Consider the following 24,195-nt stretch of genomic DNA (forward strand, 5'->3'; position numbering starts at 1 on the left):
CGCGAAGGGGCCGCCCCGCCCCCGTCGCCGCCGTCCCCGGCGCGGGCCGCTGCGTGCGCGCTCCCATTGGTGCGCCGCGGTGACGCGGNGGGGGCGCCGGCCCCCTGCGCGGCGGCGAGGGCAGGGTGGCCCGGCGGTGCGCGGCCGGTGCTGGGCGGCCGTCCCCGCCACCGGAGTCCATTTTGGTTCCCTAAGGCGCGGCGTGGTGCATGATGCAACAGCGAGCGTGGGCCACCTGGCGCCGCGGGGCGGGACGGCCGCCTGGTGGGGACGCGGCGCCGGCACGCTCGGGTGGTCGGTGGGCAGGGGCGCGGCGCGCGGGCGCGGGGACCGCCGGAGCATCCGGCGACCTTCCCCTACATGGCGCGGGGCGCAGCTCCACGCCTCGCCACGAGGCTCGCCATGTGTCATCCGCCGCGGGGCGGCCTCCCGCTCGGTGGTCCCGGGGGCGGTCCCGCGGCAGGTGGCCGGCTGGGGACAGCGCGGCGCACCCCCGCACGCCGGCCGCCGTGCCCACCTCTCCCCTCCCTGGACCCTGGGTCGCGCCGGGCTTACCTGCACTCCTTAGCTAGGGCCCTGGGCTTTTTCCCCCCGCCCCTGGGAAGCCGCCTGTGGCGGGGCTTTCTTGTGACCCGACGTGGCCCTAAAAGGCTGAGTTCAAGCTTTCCTGAGGGTTTGGCGCAAAAGTTGTGGCTTTGTTATACCTTGGCCTCTTCACATATGGTCAGTCTGCGTGGCAGACACTTCTCAGGCCGGCAGGTCAAACCTGGGACAGAACAGTGGCACTGGCCTGCAGCCGTGCCTACTCCCAGCTCCTTCCTTTTTTCAAGGGTGTGGGAAGCGGCTAGGGGTTGTGTTTGACTTGTGGACTGCAACAGCGAGATGGTGCCTTCTGGAAGAAGACAGCCCCGGTACCCACCGTCAGGCTCCCACGCTGAGTTAACCAGGAGTTGGGTTTAATTACAAGAGAGACTTCAACCCCAGATACGCTCTTTAAAATTTGACCAGTAGGACCGTGTATGTTGGCCTCTGGCTGAATTTCCTAACTGTGTTTAATTTAAATTATGGTTTATTTTAGGGTTTATCTTAACATCTCTTGCCTTTCATGTTTGGCTCAGATAATAGGAAACCATGATGCACTTATCCCTCTGATATTTTTAGTTGGTCTCGGTGGAAGTTATCATTATTTTTACATGAACACACCCTTTTGCCATCACAATAAAAGGCCTCATTGAAGTCACACAAACAGAATAGAAACTTAGGGGGTAAAGTTAACAAATGGATTGAAGTAGTTTTTAAAGGTTTAGTATATTAAAGATCATGTTTTGTTATTATACGTAACATTTAAAAGGAGTCAAATGAGTTTTGACCAAACAGACAAGGTCAGAAATGCACTCAGTTCTTTGAACCTGGATCTGAGCCACGTGCGTGCTCTTATGTATTATAATTAGTTGCCTGAAAGCAGGGGTCCCCAACCCCTGGGCTGCTGACCAGTACCGGTCCGTGGCCTGCTAGGAACCGGGCCGCCCAGCGGGAAGTGGGCCAGCGAGCAAAGCCTCATCTCTATTTGCAGCTGCTCCCCAGCGCTGGGAGCACCGATCCCTGGTGCCAGGAAGCTTGGGGACTGCTGCCTTGGAGGACGACATCACTGACCTCGGGGAGCTCGAATTCTGAGACCCGTGTTACTTATATTCGGTACAAGGATCTGATGCAGACAGGGCACTGCCCCCGAGTGGGGTGCGGGCACTCAAGCCCCGCACTGAGAGAGAAGAGGGTTCTTGACGAGAGTGTGGAAAGAATTCACACGCACGCCAGGGTCAGAGTGTAAAGGAAAGTTCATTGGAGAAGGAAGGGGTGACCCTCCACAGACAGAGCGTGGTCTCCTCTCAGGGGTGGAGAAGGAGAGAGCCCGAGAGAGACTCAGAGGGACACAGACAGTGGAGACGAGGACAGTGGGAGGGACAGAGCAGAGGCACCGAGCGGAACACGTGGAGCGGGACCCCGAGTGTTTGGGGACCTTCAGCGTATATACTTTTCGTTCCTGTGGGTCACGGTGTGTAGACTTTGCTCACTCGTGTGCGCCCCCAGGGGAAGGGTACGGAGCGTGAAAAGCTGACACGTGGCTCTGGTGAAAGGCAGCTCCCGGCCTTTAACCCATAGATCCCCCACGGTTTCAGCCGTAAGGAATGAACGGTTTTACTTGGCGTGGGCGCCGCTTAAAGACTCGGTGTTTCCTGTTTCGCCTTCACAGATGTGGGGAAGGGGTTGTCCGCGATCCCCGCAGAACCCGCGCTGGCCGGGCACAGTGCGGTCTCTTCCTCCCCGCGTTAGTTCCGTTCCTCCATGGGATTCGTGCTCGTTGATTTTCTAGTCTGTGGTTTCTACTAAAGCCAGTAAAAAATATGTAGCTCTGTTAGAGGGCCCAGCGTTACGTCTGGTCGAATTAATCCCCTTTTGTTATTAACTGTGTTCGGAGGCATTAGTTTATTAATCCCGGGGAGAAATTCGAAACAGGCATAAGCGTGTCCCTTGTTACGGGGAGAAACATTCTCCGCTCACCCTGGAGTTGCCTGGACCAGAGGCACCTTCTGAGATGTCGGTCATTCCACTGGCTCTCGGTCCTCAACGCCCAGGCGGGGCCCTAAGTGTTTATCCGTGTGGCCGGGGGGACCCTCTACCACTGGGCTCCAGTCGAAGCAGGTCCCACAGACCGTGAGGGCTTTGCTCTTAGTTTGAGTGAGGGTGGGGAACCATCGGAGGCTGTCGCTCAGCTGTAAAGATGACTGCAGATGCTGGGCACAGAAGAGATGGGGCAGGGGCGGGCATAGAAGCAGGGAGATGAGTTCAGAGACGTTACTGATTCTGGAATAAAACCCAACTCCAGGCTATTGCTACGCAGGAGAGAATGACCGTGTGTGATTTTGGTGAGAGACGAGGGCAGCTTGGACTGGGGCGGACATTGTAGACGTGTGACATGGTTGAATTCTGCTCCGCCTGTAGATTTTAAAGGTAGACGGAACAGGACTGGCCAGTGGGGCCCACGTGGGGTGTAACGAGGCCCGCCGAGATTCTGGGTGAGTGGAGTTGCCGCACGAGTGAGATGCGGGAGGCTGGGGAAGGACTTCTTAAAAGTTACAGCCGCCGCTCCATCCTCAAGGGACTGGGCTGAACGAGATCTACCTTTGGGGGCCCTTCCCAGGTTCCTGACTGCCTTGCAGCCACCAGCTCCAGGTTGGTGGCATCCTTCCTCTCGCCAGCTCTCTTGCTTCCTCTCCCCGACCCGAGGTCACCTGGTGCCTGCAGCCTCGCTGCGCTCCCCGGCCGCCTTCCAGCGGGCAGCTTGGCCGTGGCTTTGTCTCGTTGTCCGGATGGAGACCCCCCTGCCACTTGGTGTTGTAAAGCCGCGGGCTGTGCCTGCTTTTCCATTCCTGGGTCTCCAGGACACCTGCCTTCCTGGGGTTTCTGGGGTCGTAGGCCACCAGCATTGGACCTCCAGGCCAGGGTCTCATCCTCCCCAAGGTCTTGAGTTTCCTTCTAGTCAAGAAATACAGTAATTGTGTCTTCAGTGGCAGACTCAGCCCTGGTGGTCAACTTAAGGTTAAGGGGACTTTCTCCATTATCCACCCCACCTCAGCCCCAAAGCAGATTTGAAAATAACTACCGGTGCGGTTCAGAGCGAGGCGTAATTTATGATGGGAGGGCTGGTGCAGTTGTCTCCTCGGAATCTGCTAGAAGGATAGGCAGCGAACTGGTGAAACGTTTTGGTGGACAGTTAAACATGCATGGTTCACTTTGAAGGCCGACCTGGGGGCGAAGCTCTGACCTCATGCGTCGCTCAGGATGTGTTCATCCCGGGACACAGGCTGTAGGAAGGACATTCCTGGGCGTCACAGTAGATTCTGGCATAAGCCTCCCCTGTCCTGCCGCACCCAGTGTCTTTGGGGTGGCTGTCCCCGGGCGCCGTTAGCAGCGGGCCACGTGAGCATGAGGGGCCGCTGAAGGTGAGGGAGGAGCCCGCCCTGTCCGGTACCAAGGCTGCTGCTTCGAGGCGCTGAGGGCAGGTGGTACCCGTGCTGGGGACAGCGCCGCCAAAGGTGTCTGGAGGCCTGGCTTTGCTGCTGTCACCATGCCCAGTCTCCAGAAAGTCCCCGAGACCCCCAGGCACCTCGTCGAACTGCTCGACGGGAAGCCTTCCCTCTCGGCCTCGTGAGCATGACGTTGTAGGATGCTTTGAGAAAGTAAAGATGCCAAATTGACACATTTAGATGTCTTTCACGACCTAAGTCCTTCCTGTCGCCAGCCTGCTGTTGTGGTGATGGCAGATGGCAGTTGGGCTCAGGGAAACCTTTACAGGTGAGGTGAGTTTACCTGGAGGTGGGAGGGAGAGCAGGATGTCGTCCGTGCCACTGTCACCCCTGCCTTGCCCCCCGCTGGACCGCCACCTTTCCCTCCCTCTTCTGCCGGTGGGGGTGGCTTGGCAGTTTTGTTTCTTTAATATTCCATCTTCCTGTCTTCGCGCTGGACTCACAAGCTTCAGGTGAGGTTTTGACGGCGAGAACAGCTGTGTGCTGAGAAGGGACCTTGCAGTCCCTCCATGTGCCCGAGGCACAGCCAGCTCTGTCTCTGAGACACAGGCGTGCTGGCTCTGGGCTGCAGGACAGTGGCCTCTGCTGAGTGTGGGCCACATGCCGTCACAGGAGGTACCATGGGCCCTCCCGCCGGCATTCCGGTCCCTGAGGGGGTTCCGCTTATAGCAGCGGTCCCTAACCTTTTTGGCACCGGGAACTGGTGCTCCTGTGAGAATCTATAACACCTGATGACCTGAGGCGGAGCTGAGGTGGTGATGCTGGCCCTGGGGAACAGCTGCAAACAGATGAAGCTAAGCTCTCTTGCCCACCGCTCACCTCCTGCAGTGTGGCCTGGTTCCTAACAGGCCACAGACCAGTACCGTCCATGGCCAAGGGGGGTGGGGACCTCTGGCTTACAGGATGAGTGCCCATTCTAAGATACTTCTCGGGGGGCTGTTTAGGTTCTTGTATTTATCACCTGCATAATAATTGGCTTCTAGTCCTTTGTGGGAGAGGATTGAAAGGAGGTAACCCAGTTTACACACTTAACATGGCTTCTGGCACGTGCTGAGCACTTTAGGTAAATGTCAGCCATACGCTGGGAAGGAAGCTCAGCCTTTGGGTGTGGAGGAAACTCGTTTTTATAGCGACTTCATCTGGCTACCCCCTTTTGCCAAGGCGTTGAAAGGAAGTCCCTTTTCCCTAGGCGCGTGTCTGCGTTGCAGGGACGTCCAGCCTCCAAGGCATCTGCTGACCCCTCGTTCAGGTCCTGGGCCTGTGCCTGTGGCCCTGGTCCCTGTACACTGGTCCTTTTCGGCCTGCAGGGCTCCCTTTACCAGTGACCTTTCACAGTGGAGGTCAGGGCGGGCGCTCTGTGACTTTTTGCCACTGCAGGGGTGGGTGGGGACATGGGGGAGGAACCAGTCTCTGGGGCTGTGTTGGCGCTGACTTCAGGGGTGACCTTGAAGCCACTCTCTCTGGGAACGGGGTGTGTCCCTGGATGGGGGGGTCAGGTTCCCGGAGGTCTCAGACCCACAGCCTCGGGCTGGGCCCGAACCTCTGGGAAGCAGAGCTCCCAGCGCCATTAGTGCTCGCTCGCGCGCGCATGTGAGTGAGGACATGCGCATGCGCAAGGACGTGCACGTGAGTGAGGAAGTGTACGTAAGTGTGCGTGCGTGAGGACGTGTGCGTGAGGAAGTACGTAAGTATGCGTGGACATGCGTGCGCACGTGAGGACGTGCGTGCGTGCGGACCTATGAGGAAGTGTACGTGCGTGTGCACGTGAGGACGTGTGCCTGAGGACGTGCGCGCGAGCGAGGACGTGCGCGCGAGCGAGGACGTGCGCGCGAGCGAGGACGTGTGCGTCACGTGAGGACGTGTGCGTGACTGCGTAGTGTTTTTCTTGGGGGGGAGGGTTGTCTGTTCCTGTCGTGATCATCTTGATCCCCACGCGCTTTGTCCAAAGCCCCCTGAGGGCTCTGGGTTTAAAAATCGAAGCCCCACACAGGGCCCTTCTCTTCCTGGAGGTGCTGGGACTGAACCCGGGGCGTGGGGTGGGGCGCGTCACCTGGGGCCACGGCGAGGAGGGCGGGAGCAGAACCTCGTCTAACGTAATGGACACCGCCGTGGCCCTCACCTTCCTTCCCACCGTGGAGACGCTGGAGCCGGTCTCGTGGGGTCGGCGGGCAGACATCCCGTCCCTCGGGGCCACCCATCGGCCTCGCGGGCGCCGTCGAGTACAGTCTGGCGCCCGGACGGGCAGGAGGGCAGCGCCCGGGGCCAGGCAGGGCCCGGGATCGCCGGCACGCGCGTGGGGTCCCGTTTCCTGGCACGGCACGTGGTTCCGTGTGGCCTCGCCCGTGCCGGAGGGGTCGGCACCGCTGCTCTGACCGGCGGGAAACGGGGCACCTGCGTGGCGCGAGCTGCCCGCAGCATACGGGAAGGAGGTGAGCGGCAGAGCCGGGAGCTGGCCCTGGGGCCTGGCCCGCGTCCCCGCCACGCGTGCCTGCTGGAGACCGGGTCCTGCACTCCGGTGTGGGCACAAGGACTTGGACACGCCGGGCCCCACGCTGCCCTTGCGTCTGAGTGAGTCCTGAGTGAAGGAGCCGCTGCCATCCCCGGCCCCGGAAAGCTCCCTGCCCTCCCTCCGTTTGCGCTGACTTCCTGCTGCGGTCTGGGAGCCGATCTCTCTTCCCCGGGCCCTGGCACAGCTGGGCTCTGGTGTCCCTGGGACAGTGCACTGGGCAGTGGCCGGACTAGGGGCTGGCGTGTGTGACAGGCTGGGCTGCATTCTGCAGTGCCTCACTAACTTGGCATTCATGTCCCCAGGGCCGGACCGGATGGGGGACTTCCTGCCCAGGCCCCAGGGGTTCCACGTTCCGTTTACCGCCCCCCCCCCAGCCATCTACACGTGGGGACGGGTTCTGTGGGAGCCTGAGTCTGTTAGTAGAGAAAAGTCACTTAAGACACTGCTTCATCTTCTTGGGACTAGTGGCGGCACTTTGCCTTGTGACTTCTGCCCAGCGGTGACGTGGGGACGTGTCCCCTTAGACACGCTGACCGTCTCAGAAAGCCTGGGTGGGGGCTGCCTGTCCTGGTGGAGGAGACCCTGCGGCAGGCGGGGCCCAGGGAGCAGTGACAGGTACCTGGGGACTTTCCCAGCTCCTCCTGCCTTTCTCGTTTTCCCTTTTCTCCTTCGACGGATGACATTGCACAAGTCCAGCGGAGTCACAGACCTAGCCGAGGATTCCTGGGGATCCTTTATCAGGACATTTTGTCGCGTGCTGCGCCTTCCGTTCCTCCTCTCTGCCCATCAACCTCTGAGGCGAGGCTGACGACCTCACGCCCTGACCACCCTGCCCATCTCCTGCATCTGAGGGTGGTAATCAAAATCCGGAAATTTAACACTGAGCCAGTGTTGTAATCTGCTTCACACTCCGTTTTCGACTTCCGACTGTCCAAATAATGTCCTTTACAGACTTATGTATACATCAATATATATAAGATTCATATTTTGTGGGAGGTCTTTCTGAAGAACGTACCAGAGTCTAGTTTTCTCTCTATATAAGCCTTTTTAAGCAAAAAAAAAAGAAAAAAAGAAAAAAAAAGTTCCTAAAATTTAGGATGCTTCCTGTAATAAATTTGGAAAGGTCAGATAGCCAAGGAGAAGAAACCATCCACTGTTCTAGCACAGAGGCTTGGCACTTGGCCGGGTGGGGCTGGGTGGGGCTCGTGAGGGGTGGTTGCAGGACCCTGGCTCAGTGTGACTGGTCTGGGAACTGCGGGAGGGGCAGGCCCTGTCTGGAGCCAACAGTCTTCCCTGCGCCTGCCCTCCACGGGGTTGGGTTGCTGCCTGCCCGAGCAGGGCCACCGAAGCACCTTGGGTGGGGAGGGCTGGGGGTTGTCACTTAATACCCGGGACTCGCCCACCACCTGAGAAGCCACGTCGCAGGTTATCCCTTGTCTGGTCTCAAGGCCCCGGCTTCCCGGACTCGGCAGAGGGCAGGGATGGGCACGGGGCTGGGGTCGGGGAACACACCGGCTCTTGGCAAGTGTCTGGTGGTTATTAACAGGACTTTTGTCACCCCCCCTTTCATCCCACCCCGCGACCAGTGGGCCCGTGGAGCAAGAAGAGGTGAAATTCTGATTGGGATTTTTGGTGGCTGTCCTGCCCCAAAGCTCCCAGCGTAGGGTTTCAGAGCCGTGTGTAAGTGTAGCTCTTCCTCTACTTGTCCTGGTCGGGGCTGTCCCCTTTGTTGTCACCTGCAGTAACTGGGGCGGCAGGGGAAGGGGGGACTCCACTTCTTTCTTGCCCGGAAGGGGTCTTCTCCGAGTGAGTCTGGTTTCTGGACCGGTTTTGATCTGAGAGACTGCCACCGCATCGTCCCCATCATCTGTGCCTCAGTTTCCCTGAGCTGCCAGTCCACACCGTGTGCGAAAAGGGGCCTGTGAAGGCCGGGATCAAAAGCCTCAAGTGTTTTTCCACATGTTTGTTTGTTCTTCTCTGCCGGCCTGAGGGGACGACGGCAGCAGTGGGCACCCCGCTGCGGCCACAGAACTCCTGGGCAGTCCAGGAGGGCAGGGCTGCTCTTCAAAGAGACCCTTTGAAGTGCAAACATTTCCTTTCCTGAAAAGAAGGGAAATTGAAATTGTTCTGTGCAGACAATGTACTCTCCCATCAAAGAGGGAGTGGGGCTTATAAAGGGGCCCTCACACATTAGGCCTGGCTGTGTTCCGCCCGCCGCCCGGAGCCTCGGACTCGGTGAGACTGCTTTTCCCTCCCTTCTTGTCCCTTTCGGTCCTAAGTCTAGATCTAACAGGTTGTACTTAACTGACTCTCTCTGGTGCTTTTATCTGATGGTCTCTTGGCAAGTTAGGATGCTGTCCACGATGGAGTATTAGGTAGCCAATAAAAATGGTGTTTTCAAGGGACGTTTGATCTCACTGCAAAAGCTTCACAGTTAAAAGTGAAAAAGACCTAGATGCAGTTTTCCATCGAGTGTTTTCTGAATGAGATAGATGTGTTTGCCCAGAACGCACACATGCTTACATTGGACTGTGTTTTGTTCACCGTGGTGTATGCAGCTCCTAAAATAGTGCTCAACAAATATTTGTGGAGTGACTATTTTCCTAATTAGTAGAACACGGGTGTAATTTAAAAGGAGTGTCTTTCGTGGGAAGAACGAGAAACTTTTTAATGTCTGTTGCAGTTTGGGCTTCATTTTGTTTCTGGTACAGACATGTGCTTCGTACAGATCCTACTGTGAATGAGCGACTTCGGTGTTTCTATTTTTGAAATAATCCAGTCCTGTTGAAATTGGAGTGTCAGAATGTTAAGTTTTTCCTGGGTTGGTTGTTAGACGCTTTCACAGATGGGGTGGAGCTCATGCCCCATCCCCCCAGCTTGTCCTGACCCCCGACTGGCCCAGGATCTCGCACCTTTGAGCGCTGCCGAGATGCTAGCTGTGCCTTGTCCCCGTTCCTGATGTGTGCAGTCCTTTGCACCCGCGGTCTCTCGCTCTCACCTGCACTGTGGCTCAGCTCTGAAAGTGGTTTCGTGTCCGTATGTCTCTCCCCGGCGAGGTCCCTTTGTTGCTCCTCCAGGAGGACACGGCCCCCCGGGCTTCAGAGCACGACCTCCCCACGGGGCCCTCGGCACGGTCCAAGCCCGGTCTCGGGCAGCCCTTCAGCGGGCTGCGTGCGGGGCGGGCTGCGGGTGGCCTCTCCCCAGCGGGTGGCCTTCACGCTTCTTGGGCTGCAGTCTACAATAAGAAATACGTTCACGCTGGGATCAGGCACACAAACAGAGACACCCCTATTTCTGTGGAGATTAAAATGAAAGTTTTCATGACACAGGACTCCTTCTTATACTGATAATTTTGATTCTTTTCTATTGTGTTACAAGAAAATCCAGAGTGCTGACAGTTTGCCTGCTGCCCACCTGCCCCCTCCGTGCTGTCCTGCAGGCCACGTTCACTGGGTGGGGCTTGGGGGGTAATTCTGTCCAAAGGCAGTCGGGAAGCCAGGCTTGTTTGTGCGGTGATCTGGGGGTTTCTGACCGAGTTCTCTTCACCTGTGCGAGCTCCTGGTGTGGTTTGCGCAGAGGCAGACGGCCCGGCTCTGTCGTTGGGGACCCCCGTGCTCGTGGCGTGGAGATGGCCTGGTCAGGCTGTGCCGGAGCTTGCAGGGGAGCGGGGGGAAGAACCCGTCTGAAAGGTGAGCCCTTCGAGGATTTGTGGGGAGAATAGGGAGGAGAAACGGCACTCTCCTGGAAGCCTGGGCTTGTGGACCCTCACCTCTGACAGATTCGGTGGGACTTGAAAACCCAGCGTTGCCAATAACAAGGTTGGATGGATTTTACATATATTCAAATCTGGTCCAAGGAGGATTTGAATGGCTTTTTCTTTTTTTTTGCTTAGAAAACAAATATTCTTTATTAAGTCTGCAAAGTCTGCATGTATAATTCTTAGAACAGTTGTAAGTAAAGGGATTCTACAGAACAAGAGCCCAGTGACGGAACAGCTGGAGCAAGATAAACTGCCTCCTTTCTTGACACAATGTACCAATCTCCGTCCTTGTTTCTTGTGAATTTCTTTTATTTACTGTGCGTGTCGGCTGAAAGTTAATTTACTGTAAGAACTTGGAAGACGGAAGGAAGACGTAACTTACAGTCTCAGGAATCCATCTGTAAGTTACAAATGTCAGCAGCTGTTCTGAGTACGTGAAGAGAATCTTCGTGGACTTGATCTCATGCTACGTTAATATTCTGAGAAATGAGGAGTAATCTGTCATTGCGGTGATAAAACACGACCCCCATAACTCTATCATCTCAAATTTTTAGCAGCTAGTGTTTTTTTTTGTTTGTTTTTTTTTTTTGACCTTTCGTTGGAAGACACGTCCTTGTCCGTAGACGAGGGCATTGTTGTAGGGGTGAGGCCATTCTTTACTCCACGAGTATCTGTACTGCGCTGAGGACAGTGTCCAGCTAGTCAGTCTCGGAGTCAGATACACTCAGAGTTTGGAGGCATTATCAGATGTCATTTATGCTTGGATTCAGGCCTGATTACGGCATCCCTCGGGTGTGTGGCCTGGTGGGTCTGGGTGAGGGCTTGTCATCCTCGGCTCCTCGAGCGAGTTCAATGGGGGGCCGGGGCCTCGGCGTGGGGGCCGAGCACAGTCTGCACAACGTCCTAGCACTTTTCTGCTGCCCCGGCCGCCTGCTGACTGCCCTGCAGTGAGGATCTGCCAGGGAGCCTTGGAGCTCGTGGCGGGGGGGAGGTGTGGAGCAGCCCAGGGTTTGCTGGCCCTGACAGCCCCCTTCCCTGAAGGCCCCAGCAGGGATCTCGTGCCAGCTAGGTGTGCCCTGGAGATGCACTGGGAGCCAGGATTGACGGAGGGGCCTGTCCTGGCACTCCAGCAGCCCCGCCCCACGGCCCAACCCATGGCTGACTCAGAAGCTGCAGGCTCTTGCCCTCTCAGGGATGGCCCTGCTGCTAGGCTGCTCGGGACAGGCTCCTCGCTCCTCCTCGGAGTTTCTGTGGCCTGAGGGCCACATACCGGCTAGGTCTGGACCTCTCCAAAGGCCTACGCCTACACATGCTAACTGCACACCAATAAAAATGAGAACGTGAGCTCTGGGGCGGGACTGACCATGTAGCGTTCAGTTTCTGGACATGCAGCTCCCAGAGCAAGAGACGTGGCCATCGCGCCGTGCACGTTGGGCGACGTCCGTGATCGGACTCTGTACAGCTTTCTCCCTCATCCGAGCCTGACGGGCACACAGGTAAGTGTGTGCGTGGGACAGGGACAGACATGAGGGACAGACAACAGAAATATGTTTCAGTGCGTCTGTATGTTCAACAGTCTGCACAGCGTAACGGAGCCTCTCAGACCCTAAAGTCAGACCCCGGGTGTCTGGCGGCTGCCTGGGCGGCTGGTCCTCCCTGGGGGTGCTGTGATGTAGTGGGGTCGGGCGCGGCGTCTCGGATCAGCCCCCCGCGGCAGCTGGTATCTGTCATGCTGCCGAACCTGGGACGGATCGGGGGAGGCCCAGGCCACCCTGTGTGGCTCCTGCACCCGCGCGGGGCCCACTCCAGAGCGGGTGCTAAAGGATGTCTCTTCAGCAGAGCCGAATTCACCTGAGCACCCCTGGGACTTGGGACAGGCGGGGTGCGGGGCCCACGTGCCTTCCTTTCTGAAAGCAGTGTGCAGCTGGCTGCTGAGAGGAAGTGGTAAGTCACACTGCAGGGTGGGGTGAGGGCTCCTGACAGTGGGGACGGGTGATGGCCAAGGCCTCGACAGCGAGGACAGGGACGGAACGACCTGAATAGAGACTTGCTGGGCCATGAGTGGAGCGGCCAGCCACCCTCCCATCCCAGGAGGGGGGTGTGTGTGGGTCACTGTGGGGGTCAGCGCAGGCCAGCAGTCCCGGGACTGGTGTGGGAAGGGTTAAGCCTCAGCCCTCAGGGCGTTTCTGCCCCGAGGTCGCACCTGTGTGTGCGGTCCCTCTGTCCCTCTGCTGGTACGGGGCAGACTGGCAGAAGGCGGAGGAGGAGGGTGGGATTTCTCAGGAAGTCTTCACGGAGGAGGAGGTGCCAGCAGCTCGCTGAGTAAGCGGGGGACAGGACGCGGCAGTGCCAGGGCCGGGCAACAGGCGGGGTTCCAGGGCGCCCCGCGTGGGAGAGGCCGTGTCGCACGGCGGGCCACGTCTGTGCGGGCGCTCAGCTTTAAGCCCAGGTTTACTGACGCTCGGCTTTGAGGAAATTTAAGGAGAAGATGGTTAAAAAAAGGTGACTGTGCTTAGGCCAGGCCCCACCCGCCTTCAGCACCCGGGGCGCGGGCTCGGCGGCAGGGGGAGGCTTGCCCCGAGTGTTGGGGGGAGAGCTCGGCTGCGTTTGACGGCCGCCCAGTCGGAAGCTTTGTGCCCAGCACCGCGTCTGTGCCGGGGGGTTTGAGATGAGGAGGTGACAGGGCAGGTCCATCTCTCAGAGCCGTGACCCGGTCCTGCTTCCCCAGGGATGCTGTGACAATGTCCATGGTCCCCCGGAACGCCTTGGCCTGCGTGCGTTTGTGAACCTTCTCACCGGGGACCAAGGGGTGGGGGGAGGGGCAACGGGAGCCGGGTGCTCTCAGGTCCAGAGTACGTGGTTTTTATTTATGCTGGGCCGTCTGGTTCGTTAACTCATATGCTCATTAGGAGGCTTTCTGTTAAAATGATGCAGAAACGTCACTTACGTCGTCCTTCAAAACTTGGGACTTGGGGTCGTCTCTGTAAAAGATGGCGAGGCGAGCCTGGACCCTCGGGGGTGGGGCGACTGGCCTGCGCCCTGTGAGCCGTGCGCATTGTGCTTCCTGCACTTAGCCCACTGTGAACTTCCATCTTCGCGTTGTCTGTCTGGGGCAGTCCGGTTTGAGTTGCGGCCGTCCAGGCGGGACTGTCGAGGGTGGCGTCACCTCGTTTACGCTCTTCAGCCCCTGGAAACTGGCACGCTGTTTATTTGTCTCGCTGGGTGTTCAGATGAGCAGCGAGTTACGTGCGTGAAACTTCGCAGTCGGGCCTGTGAATAATCCCGGTGCCTGTGACACTCATCACCTTGGCTCAGGGGACCTGTCTTGCTGGCTCAGCAGAGCAGCCGGGTGAGGAAATTAAGCCACGTTGGAAGCTGTGAGAAACGTCTGTGGAGGGGGAGGAGACTGTGCCGCCTGTACAGGGAGCGGCCTGTCCCCTAGTGTCCTCCACGCGTGTTTGTGGGCCGTCCTGTGCGGCCTGGGGTGACCTGCTCGAGGAATGCACCAGAAGTCGGATGTGGGGAACGTGGCTTGGTGGAGAGTGCATAGGGCCTGGACTTATCTGTCCCTTACAGCCTGGCCCTGAGGCCCTCCCGGCACCCGTCACACCCTCCTCTCCGAGTGTCCCCCAGGCTTGCCTCCACCTCTGTTACACACAGCTGGGAGGTCCGGGGACCTCCGTGTCACCAGCCTCGCCGTGGACGAACACGGTGCCGGGCCAGACCGAGGGCTCAGTGTCACATTTTTTGCCTTTGGACTCGGAAGATGTGTTAGGACACTCCCTTTGGGGTTTCCATCCCAAATGTCACCAAAGCAAATCAGTGACATTTTGTGATTTCTGCACATGCTGCGGAGCTCCGTGTGCTGTGGTGTCCGCATTGTGAAAGTGGACGTCGAGTAGGGACAGCAGCCTGGTGTAGAAACAGAAGGCTCGGTGCTGGGACAGTGACAGAGATTCCGATTGAGGTGTCGCTTTGCCCTGCGTTGGTCCAGAAGTGTTGAGGGGGGCCCTGGAGCAGCCGGAAAGCCCAGGTGGCTCTCGCGAACCACGGAAGGAAGAGCCGCGGGTCCCAGCGTCCACGCCGGCTCCCAGGTCCATGTCCCCAGCACGTCTGGAAGGAGCGAGCCGTCTCAGACCAGGGCTTCCATGGTCTGATGCAACCTCACGGTGTGTCATCCACAGACGGGTGCAGGAACTCCATGGCAGGGGCGGCTGGGGGCTGGCAACAAGCCCCTGGCAGCAGCGTCCTGTCATGTGGGACGTCTCCTGTAGCGGCCTTGGCAAGTTGGGACAGGCACTGAGAAGTTTTGGTCCCCAGCAGCCTCGCCAGGGAGGAAGCCTGAGAGACGTTAGCTTTCAAAAGCATGGGGCAGCCACACATGGTAAAGGACACACTGGCCCCACCGGAGGGAAAGGAGGCAAGCCGGCCTGGTTAACCCCGGCCGGGAGCTACAGCTGCGCTTCTGGAAAGAGCCGTCTCCTGCCAAGGAAAGATGTCTCACCGTGCTCCCACCTCTGCTTCTCCCCATCTCCTCTGAGAGCCGTACGTCTGCGTAGCAGACCCCACGACGTTAGGTGTGAGGGAGCCCTGAGAAGGGGCAGACGTGACTGAAGTTCATGGCTTTTGACAGGCGGAGTCTGGGGCCCATCCCCGGGGTGCTGATGCATCTCCGCTTTCCTCATTCGGGGCTAGACCAGCCTGGAGACAAACGGGGGTCCTTTACCCAGCCCCTTTCCTGGGACTCGGGGTAAAGGACCCCCTGGAGGGCATCCGCCCAAGCCCTGCAGGTTTGTCGTCGGGGACATGAGCCTGGGGCGGTGGAGCTTTCTCGCGTAGGTGTGCAGATGCGAGTGTGTAAAAACACACCGTCACATTGAGCAGTGCACACTCAGCTGTGCCCCCAAGTTCAGGGAAGGTTCACGAGAGGACAAGGGATGGCACATAGTCAGATTTGCAAACAAAGACTTCAGTTGTGCCGCCGAAGTTCAGACGTCTTAAATATCTGCTCTGCGGACAGAAGTCTGATAAGGGTCATGCTGCGGAACAGGGTGACTATGTGGCCTGCCGGTCCCGAGGAAGCCCTCGCTTTGTTTAAGGGTGAAGGGGCACCAGAAGGCTGGCTACAGAGCTTAGGGCTGCAGGCACAGCAGTTCCAGAAGAACAGAGACAGAGACAGACAGACACGCGGAGGGAGGGAGGGAGAAAGGGAGGGAGGGTTGTGACCGCAGTTAAGACTCCTGCAGGGCGTGGCGGGGTCGACCAGATCGAGCTCGTCCTCTGCCAGGGCTTTGAAGTGTTTTTGAATAAATAAAAAGCAGGTAGTGCTTTGTTGCCGCAGCTGGTAACAGACAACCAGGGGAGCAGAGGCGGAGAAAGGGGGTGGCTCCAGAGGACGGGTATTGATTGTTCCTGGCACGTGGGCTCCGAGCCAGGAGGCGTTTGGGACGGATCTTCTGAAGGTGCCCTAGGGGACATGCCTATTCGCAAGACTGCTTTGTGACCTTCCCTGAAGACGCAGCCCCGGCCGAGCCGACTGCATGTGGCCAAGGGGTGGCGTCTCACGGTCTTGGCGTTTCTGAGAAGAGCAGGACGAGCTTGGTGTCCAGGACGCCCGTCCGCGTCGTCTCGTGTGTGTCTGTGGTCGCTGTAGCGTGTCACGCAGCTCCTCTTGGAGCCGTGTCTCCCCAGGGCGACCTGTTCCACCCCGCTCCAGCCTTCCGTGAGACCTCAGAGGCCACCCCCCCAGCTCCTTCCGAGGCTGGCGTTCTGCAGCTCCCCGGGGCCTAGGCCGGCTCTGAAATTGGCTTTTTTAGGGTCAGCCTTTAGAAAGTGGGGAGAGTTGGGGGCCCCACGAAACGACTTCATGCAAGCGGCTGGCCCCCGTTTCAAGGCCACGTTAACCGTGTTGATGGGCCGCTGTCGGGGAGTGGACCCGGCCCGCCTCTGAGGCCACAGTGTGCCACTTGCCCCCTGTGGCAAGTGTCCTCTCTCGGCTGCCGGTACCCCGAAAACACGCTCTCGCTCACGGGGCACTGGGCTGCCTGAGGCAGGAGTGCCACTCTGCGAAAATTAATAACGGGTGGTCTCTCCTCGGCTCTGAACGGGGAGCTGCAGGCCAACAGGTCCTTCCTTGGAAGTCACAAGGCACTGGCAGATGACCGGAGCCGGCACCGGTGTCCCCACGTGGGGACAGATACATTCCTTTGGGCTAAGTTTGAAAAAAGTTAGTACTAAGAACACAGAGTCCATTTGGGATGTAGCTTGTCACGCACGGCTAGCAAAAGCCTTTGGTTTAATCTGTACATCAAGTCACTTCAAACTTGCTTTTTTTCTTTTAACTCTATCATAAAACACCTAAAATTTTAGTGGCAGGGGCAGAGTGTATGCAGGTAATAGTGTATCCAAGAGCTCAGTACTTAGTCACTTTGGCTGGCCTCGATCTGGTGGTAAAATCCGAATTTGGGGCCTTTTGGTAAAATGCAGAGTTCACCGTGGCAGAGCAAATAAAGGTTTCTTTATACAAATTCAGAACACACTGGGGATTTTTCCTAACTTGGAGGCAGGATGCAGTGCTGTCTTTTTTAAAATACAGGCCCTTGTCCTTTTTTTTTCGAGGGTCATTGCTGTGACAGGGCGTCCTGGGATTTCTTCCAGCACAGATGGAGGGAAGCCAGCACACGCCGCACGTTGCTCTATGTATAAAGGAGAAAATGGGGTGTTCTTAGATGTTTGCTTGACCGAGCGCCCCCCTACCTGGAGAACAGTTACCGCTCTGGCACAGATGGGCGTAGGGGAGATCGTGTCGGTGGCCCGCCTTCCTGCGTGGGCTTCGCGGGGAGGCATGGCGGCTGGTTCCGTTCACGTACCCGGCGACCTGTGCTGCAGGTGGCCCGCTGACATACTGTGGGAGCAGGCGCCCTTGGCAACCGTGGCGAGCACCCCGATGTTGGGGTTACCCTGGGCCGTCGTTCTCCGTTGTTACCTGAGATTTCAGATTTCGGGAGCAGCGTGCGTTGTTATGTGCTCACTCGGCAGGTGTCGGCCAGGCGCCTGCAGGTGTGGGTGCCGGCTCTTGGGGGCCATGACTCCGCGGGGTCCTCTGCAGCAGCTGGGCGACGCCAGTCCCCCCGCCTCCCGCCCTGCCTTCGTCTCCCTGAGCCCCCCTGCAGCTGCGCCCCGGCGCCTCTTCCTGCTTGGACAGTCGCAGTCGGCTGTCAGTCCTCACCCCGTTGTTTCCGAGGTGTTTCCTGCTGTTGGCCCGACTTTCCTTTCCTCCCAGCGTTCTGCTCCTCCATCTTTCTGAATTCCTGTGTTTTTTCGTGTGTGTCTCCCGCAGTCGCTGACTGTGTGCGGTGGACGCGCAGCACGTAACTCGTGGGCGAGGGGTGCTGGCTCTGCCCGGCGCTGGTCGGTGGGGCTTCTGCGGGCGGGGCGTGACCCGCCGGCCCAGCCGCGCCCCCCACCTGCCTCCGGTGCCTGTGCCGCACGCCCCGCGGGTGCCCCGGCCGTGGAGGCAGGGCGCTCCTGGCACCCTTCCCGGTCCCGTTTCACGTTGACCTTTCCTTTGAAGAAGCGTTTTGAAGCAGCGGTGTGCACGTGAAGGTCCGCAGAGAGAGGAGGGTGCCGGGCCGACAGGAACGCGAGCCGAAAGCCAGGAAGCGGGGCGCGAGCTGAGAGCGCCCTCGAGCTCCGTCTGTAACCGTTTGTCCTTAGAGACGGAGAGAGGGACACGGAAAACACGCTCGCGCTCAGTGTGTACGCAGCCTGGCAGGACCAGTGGCGGGCTTCGCAAGTGTGCAGACGCCGCGTGGTCTGTTCTGGGTGGGGGAGGGAGTGTGTGCAGAAGGGGGAGGAGCCGCCGGAAATGGGACCAGGCGAGACCGAGCCTTACGTGTGCAGAGCTGGGGCGGCGGCAGCCAGGGGGTGACCCGCAGCCCGCCGCGCGGGACCCACTCCTCTGTGAGGGAGGCACATCACGCAACAGTTCTCGCCAGAAATGACACGCCGGCTTGCAGGGCGGCTGTGGCCACGGCCACACCCCCAAGACGGGCACCACAGGGCCCATCGTCGTCAGCGCTGCAGAAACCAGGACATTTAAATGCAACTAAAAATAAGGGGTTAAAGGCTCAGTCGTTATTACGTACGTTGTTTATGTTTACGTATTTTAGTTATATGTTTTTTTGGTTTTCCGTCAGTTTAATCACGTCTAGGCAGCTGCCTTCAGACCTTCCGCCGTCTGAATTGGCACAGGCGGACGTAAGCAATGCACGTGTTTCTGTTTTAAGCTGCACGTGTGTGTAGTCCTTCGTCACTTCCAGAATACCATCTAACGAAAGTGGAGTCTTCGTTCCGAGCGCCCGCCTGATCTTCACGGCACCGCAGAGATGGTTATTCACAAAACTTTGTACGGATCGGGAAACTGATAACAGCAGCAAACCGATGCCACTCGCCGTGCGGGGCCCAGTGGCCCAGTGCAGGGCACGTGCTGATTCTTTGGACCCTCCCCAAACGGGAGCAGCGGCCAGTACTGTCGCGACCTGTGTCTTGCCCAGGGAGAAAGGAAACTGCTCAGAGAAGTTGTGTAACTTGCCCGAAGTCTTTTGAATCCAGTTTTATCAGAGATTTTCAGCTCCTTCCTGCCTGCCTCCTACCTGCGGCTCCTTGACCTTCACGGTGGGGAGGCAGGCGCGGAGGGGCAGGTGACGTGAGTGTCGTGACCCCAGTGACAAGTCGCTTGCCCCAGTGGCACAGCCAGCGACAGGTAGGCCCCCGAGTCCTCCTCAGATCACTGAGCAGATATATAAGGAGACGCAAAAAATGTTTCCTATCCAGTGTGTTACTTCAGTTCAGCAAAATCGGTAACGTAGCTTGGCACATGTGGCCAGGCCTCGTCACCCAGGAGCACAGGACCCCGGGCTTCCCTTCCATGCTGTGTTCAGGGCGGGCGGGGGGTGCTCAGGAGAGGGAGCTTCCTGTTACATCAGAAGACTGCCCCTCTCCCCCTGCCCAGTCCTGACCTTTCTAAAATTTTTAACTTTCTGGGGGACGTCTGTGGACAGACTAGGTGCAGGCCATCGCAGGCCTGGTCACCCACAGAGGCCAGTGCATGCAAGTCTCGGCCCAGTGCATGGAGTGGAGTGGAGGGTTCGGACGGGGCCACCGCAGCCCCTTAGCACCCCAAGGAGCACCATGGAGCATCCCTGAGGCTGTCTTCTCATTCATGAAATGGGATCGATTGCTGACTTTGTGCGCACGAGGGGCCCAGCAGTGTCTGCAGCAAGCCAGCTGCTCACACTTCACTATGTGGTGTGTCTTTTAACTGAGCGCTGGACTTTCTCGGGGCCTCGCTCGCTGTGGAGGCAGGAGGGCCAGGCCTCGGTGGTGTGCAGGTGTAAGGGGGCATTGTGCTTGCGGTGGCCGGGGCCGCCCGCATTCCCCAGGTGGCATCAGCAGTTGCAGATGCCCAGAGCTCGCCGCCCGTATGGCTGTGGCCGTCAGGGCCCACGCAGGGACCACGTAGCACTCTCAGGTTAGCCCTGGCGAGTTAGTGAAGCTGCGGCTTGCAGGCAGGGTGGTCCCAGGAGTTGGCAGCCAGGGGAGTGAGGGTCCATCCTGAGCGGCCTTAGCCCCCGAGGCCGGAGGGTAGCCGGGAGGGTTAGGTGCAGGGTGCGGTGCTGAGGGGCGCTCTCCCATCAGAGAGGCACCCCCTCTTCCCACCAGTGCCGAGAGCATCTCTGAGCAGTGGCGGAGGAGGCTGAGTGGTCCCAGGGCAGACAGGACGGGAGCTCGGCATTGGGGACAGGGAGTCGCTAGACACCCACATCCTGGTTTGCTCCAGACAGGCCTCCATGCTAAGGACGCGGCCAGCGCGTGGGGCAGACCCCGTCTGGACAGCCTTTGGGCTGGTGGCTGCTTCATTCCCAGAGCACGTGCCCCAGAGTCACTCGGCGCATCTGGACTGGTAAATGCAGGTGTGGACGAGGCTGGCGCTTGGCAGACTGGTCCGGAAAGGGCCCGATAGCCGCTGTTTTAGGCTTGGGTCACACGTGGTCTCTGTGGAATAACTGCCCTCTTCCTCTTTTTTTTAAACCTAACAATAAACGCCACTTTTAGCTCGAGGTCAGTGCAGAAACGGGCTGTAGTTGTTGGACTTGGATCTCTGTTTCCGGAAGTGTGCTGCGTGCGGGGCAATTTTAGGGGTGCACAGACACGCACACGTGTCTTAATAGTACGTTCAATGCGCAAAAACAGGTGCCCGGTGCATCCAGGGCCTGCTGCCCGCAAGGCCCCTGCAGGAGGCAGATGGTGTCCCCGCCGCCTAATGCATGTCCTATTTCGGGCCGTTTCGGCGGCGCTCCATTTTGTGAGAGAAATATAAAGTTTTCTCAAAAAAATGTTAAGTTACGGGAAGGTGGGTCCCTTTAAGGAATAGCGTCATAGGTAGCCGTGTGCGTGCCACCCACGCACAGCAGCAGCTCACGAGGGTGGCGTGCACGCCGGCCAGCCGGCTCATTGTTCTGTGGCCTTCCTTGTGGTCTGTTGGGACCGGTCCCACGGGTGAAAATGTTCTCAAGGAGAAATCTGTGAGACTTTAGAGCAGAAAACAGGGACAGAGCCGTTTTTAAACCAAGTCCCGCCCGGCAGCCGCGTGCGGGTCCCAGCTTGCCTTCTCCCTCTTCTGGGGCAGGCGGTCCCCTGGGTAGGGGGCCCTTGGGCATCGTCAGCCCCTGGCCATCGCATCTCCCTGACTGCCCGTGTGCAGGATTGCGGTGACACAGCCAGCGGTTTAGCCCCAGGAGAGGAATCAGTCTGAAGGCCTAGACACTCGGGGGCCGTGGCGTGCAGGCGCTCGCTCCCCGGGGTAATTGCTGGGCTGGCAGCTCGCGGCCGCCCCCGGGGCTCGTCTGTCCCCACACGCTTCTTCAGAGCTGCCGCACCCTGGGGACACATCCGCCCATGTGGGGGACGGACGGGCTGACACCTGCCTGCGGGGCGTGGTGCCCCGGGCTTGTCCGTGCCCAGGGGAGCAGCGTGGACTTGCCTGCCAGACATGCTGGGCAGACAGGGCTATGCCCAGCTTGCGAGCACTGGGCACGGGCAGGGCGTCTCCTTCCAGCCAGCCCCCCAAGGTGGCATATCTTCCCCCTGCGCCTCGAGAAGCTGCGTTAAATGCCTTACCGCCCGAAGATCCAAACCTTCTGACCATCGTTCTCTGGGATCCTGGGCCGTGTGCAGAGTGCAGACGGGGAGGAAGTGTTGCTTTCACAGCTGAAGTTGCGTGGAAGTTACCGGCTCTGCCCGGCACCGTTCGTGGGAAGCCCCGCGCCGTTCCCGGTGGGTGGGAATCCCCGCGCCGTTCCCGGTGGGTAGGAAACCCCCGTGCTGTTCCCGGTGGGTGGGCGCCTCTTAGCTGTTTTTTTTTTTAACCAGCTCTATTGATTATAATTTACATGCCATACAATCGATCCATTTAAGTTATAAATTCGGTGGTTTCTATCGGGATGGAAACTAGAGTCGTCTCCAAGCGCGAGGGTGGTCCCTGTGTGTCACTAAGGTGGTCCTGTAATGCCGTGGCCCATGGCTCTAGGGGACCTGGCGGAGGTCTCCCGTGGGCCCTCGGTCACATCCAGCACCTTGCGGTGTGGGGTGGACTTGGAGCGGATGGGCTGACGGGTGAGCTGCGGCACCACGTGGGCCAGCCTCATGCAGCCGGCGTCTCCTCTGTGAGCCGGGTGTCGTGGCCACACGTGTGAGCTTCCGGGCTCAGCCTGAGGATCGCGTGACAGGACATTTCCGTGCCTTACGAGAGGGCCCCGGAATGTGGCGGGCACTTCATCCAGATGCGAGCCATTGTCACTGTCCCTGTCCCTGGGGGCACGCTCGACTTCGGGCGTGTTGCTGTGGCTGGGGCACACTCAGGACTCCCTGGACGGTTGGCGAGGGCACCTGGGTGGGGGGAGGGCCGTGATTTCCTCCCTCTCCCTCCCCACTCACCCTTGCCTTTTGCAGCCTGAGAGGGTTTCTGCATTAGACACCCACCCGTTGGTCCCTCCCACGCTTCCAGCTTAAGATTTCGGTTTTCAGATTCCCGGGAGTTCAAAGCGGAGGTTCGCGGCTCATTGGCGGGCAGAGCCTTCCTGAGCAGGAGGTGCGCCTCACCCCGGTGCTCCCCAGAACCGCAGAGCGGAGGCGTCCCTCCCACAGAAACGCCGAAACCGTTCGTGACAAGAGGACTCTGCTCTAAGGTGGCAGTGGGCCCTTCGTGGCAGTCGAGTCACTCGCCTGCCCCGAGCCTCTGCACCCCATCTGTGGAGTGGAGCTAGGGGTCCTCCTGGGGGTGCTGTGAGCACGTGCTGGGGACACGACGGGCTCTCGGCATAGGTGAGCCCATCTCTCACAGGGTCCCGCCTCAGGGTCTCCGTGTCACGTGCAGTCAGCGTGTCCTGAGCTGCTCTGCACGATGCCCCACTCCCAGCCGCTCAGAGGTGGGAACCCGGATCCGTAAGTGAAGCTCGTCTTGGCCCAGGCCGTGTTTCGCGATCTTGTGCTGTTTTCATCGTCCGCTGGCCTCTTAGTTATTCTCAGCCCTGGTTTGGGGACGTGAGGGGTTCTCCAGGGATGTGGTGACGCAGATTTTGTGATGAGGACGTGCTCATTTGCAGACATTGTTTGTAGTGTTTTTTTTTTTTTAATAAAACGTTATTTAACAGTAATTATTAAGGCAGGTTCTCTCCTTCTCGATGGGGGCTGCGCTGTGTGCTGCGGGGTGGCCAGCAGCGTCCCTGGCCTCTGCCCACTAGCTGCCGACATCCACAGCCCTCCATCGTGACAGCCAAAATGTCTCCAGACGTGGCTAAGGTCACTGGGGCCCAGATCGCCCCCCTGAGAATTGCTGCCCTGTACCTTCTGACGGGGCCCTTCCCAGCCTCTCCCTTGCCTCCTCCTGGGCTCGTCCCCAGGGGATCTGTGCTGCGGGAAGCGTGGCCTTCACTGGCCTGTCCAGTGCCCAGCTAAGGATTCTGTAGCCTTTGGAGAGGAGTATTTTGCATCTCAAAGGGAGGACGAATCATCAAATCATAAGTCCCCTGGGTGTAGAATGGGTCAGAGTAATTTTGATTATCGAAATTAGTTTTTGGAGAAATATCTGGCTGTTAACTTCTGTGACCATGTTTCCTTTAGAGTTTGGTATTTTCCCCCTAAAAAGCATCATGCAGCCACAAGCGCCTGTCTAGACTGTGTGGTCTTTCAGACAGCTTCTACATTTCAACGTCGTCGTGGCCTGGGGGGTGGACAGACACTGTGTGGGTCCCGGGGTGGACACTGGAAGTTGGGAGACGAGGTGAGACACCCGCATTCTCGAGTGGACACTGGGACCCGTTCCCTGGCTTTGCTTGGGGACCCCTAGTGACAGCTGTAGACCCCACTGTCATCCGGCAAAAGACAGCACATCAGCGCCGAGAAGCCGGGGGGTGGGGGGCGTGACGTGCGAGAGCTCGGGTTTCTGGACCGTCCCCGTCCGCGCTTGCGAGTGTGCTGTCGCAGAGGACAGGACAGGGGTCTGGAGATTTCCGGATAGATCCGCAGAGCGGAGATGCAGGACAGGACGGGGAAGAGGGGGCACGGCTCGGGCACAGATCTGGGTCCCGGGGTGACCCCTCTGGCCCGGCCTCGTGGTTCCAGGCGCTGCTCTGCCCTCGGGTCGACACCGTCATCGTCTCTCCCTGCCCCAGGGCAGCCGTCCGCTCCGCTCTGTGGCGCTGCCTGCGGCCTCTTGGCCCACGGGCCTCTGTACCACACAGAAATCCCAGGCTGAAATTTCAAAGCTGTTCACGCCAAAG

This window comes from Pteropus medius, unplaced genomic scaffold (genome assembly GCF_902729225.1).
Source record: "Pteropus medius unplaced genomic scaffold, Ma_sr-lr_union100, whole genome shotgun sequence".
NCBI classification, from domain to species: Eukaryota; Metazoa; Chordata; class Mammalia; order Chiroptera; family Pteropodidae; genus Pteropus; species Pteropus medius.